This window comes from Oryzias latipes, chromosome 15 (genome assembly GCF_053564925.1).
Source record: "Oryzias latipes strain Hd-rR chromosome 15, Olatipes_Hd-rR_3.1".
Taxonomy (NCBI): domain Eukaryota; kingdom Metazoa; phylum Chordata; class Actinopteri; order Beloniformes; family Adrianichthyidae; genus Oryzias; species Oryzias latipes.
The window spans coordinates 9,068,993-9,070,428 of NC_136251.1; the positions used below are offsets into that span (position 1 = coordinate 9,068,993).

The 1,436-nt window shown below is 44.7% G+C and overlaps 1 long non-coding RNA gene across 1 annotated transcript; it reads right to left on the reverse strand.

The window, feature by feature from the left end:
• Nucleotides 1-421: 421 nt before the first annotated feature.
• On the reverse strand, nucleotides 422-1,236 carry LOC144984226 (uncharacterized). Its single transcript, XR_013647973.1, has 2 exons — nucleotides 792-1,236; nucleotides 422-711 (listed from the first exon to the last, which is right to left on the reverse strand). It is a non-coding gene; the product is annotated as an uncharacterized LOC144984226 (long non-coding RNA).
• Between the last annotated feature and the right edge of the window lie 200 nt (nucleotides 1,237-1,436).

The following is a 1,436-nucleotide window of genomic DNA, read 5'->3' on the forward strand; positions in this document are numbered from 1 at the left end:
ATGTGTATTTTTTTTGTAGTTTTAGTTTAACAATCGCCGTCATTTTAATGTAAAAGGTCTATTGCGACATAAATGTGCTTTTAAAGGTCAAACCATGTTTTTGATTGTTGGGTAAAGCAATACATTGCAGTAATGGAGACAGGTGAAACCTGGCTTAAAATATAAGTATGATCAAGTGAAATTAAAACCATTATCTTTCCAATGATGTGATATCAATCATTTTGAAAGGTGATTTAAAAATGGCTTTAATTTCTTAAATGTGCAAATTAGTCAAAATAATATGGAAGAATTCCGAGCTGTGGGAAAGATGGGCTTCCCCTTGAGTGGTACAAAATACACTCTTTTTAGATCTTGCTGTCATGATCAGAACACGAGACGGACCCAGGTGCTGGAACCCAGAAGGAAGAGGCAGGTAAGTTGTAGGTAAATAAAGATTTATTTAGCTGATCCTGGCAGGACTATGGGCAAACGTGACTGTGGTTCTGAGTGGGTGATCCTGGCGTGAAGCATGGCTGGTGTTCCAGAGGAGCGTGACTGAGGCTCTTGAGAGAGGTCAGGCTGGAGGTCTTGGAGAGTGGCGTGGCTGGAGTTTCTTGCGGAGCACAGGAACTGTGGCTCTTGAGGATGGAAGGCGTCAGTGTGGTAACAGTGAGACTGCTGCTGCTCGGGGTGGTGTAAAACTCTGGTGACTCTCTTGGCTTGAGATTAAACCTGAGGCAGAGGAGACGAGACACAATTAGCGAGGTACGAGACAAGGTGAACCAGGCGTAAATCTTAACGTGACTAAGCACCATCAGGGTTAACGGACTGGCGATGATTGCTGGAGCTGGGTCTCCTTAAGAAGAGCAGAGGCTTGATGAGGTGATGGGTCACATCTGTGAGTCAGGAGCAGAGCAGAGCTGGGAGGGGGAGGAGTCTGACAGCGGCACCATGACACTTGCAGTATTAAACCGGATTTCAGAGCAGTCAGATCCATGCGATAAAATCAAGCTTATGTTGAACATTCAACATGATGTTGGATTTTTAGGGAGAAACATCTTGGGCATCAGAAAAGCAAGGATCTTCCTTTTCCAGTGGGGCTGCATCTCATGGCTCAGCTTCCCTTCAAATGACCTCAAAGCACTGTAATAGAGTTTCCAGACTCAGAATCCTGGCTAGGAAATGTCTTTCTAATGTATCAGTAGATGGTAAAGGTTCAAACTCTCCCTACATTTGTGAACAAGGGTACAGGATAAGAACTGGCAGGCTTTTATCTGGCTTCCGCTCAATCATCCCAACATTGAGTGCGCCTGTTGGATGAGTGTGTGTGTGTTTGCGTCTTTGTACAACCAAACTTGGTGAAGCTCTAGAGTGACGCAAGGTGCAGTTAAACAAAAGTTGTCTCAAGTGTGCATGCAGATGTTTACAGCAGCGCTGACAGATTCTGCGTGCAAGTG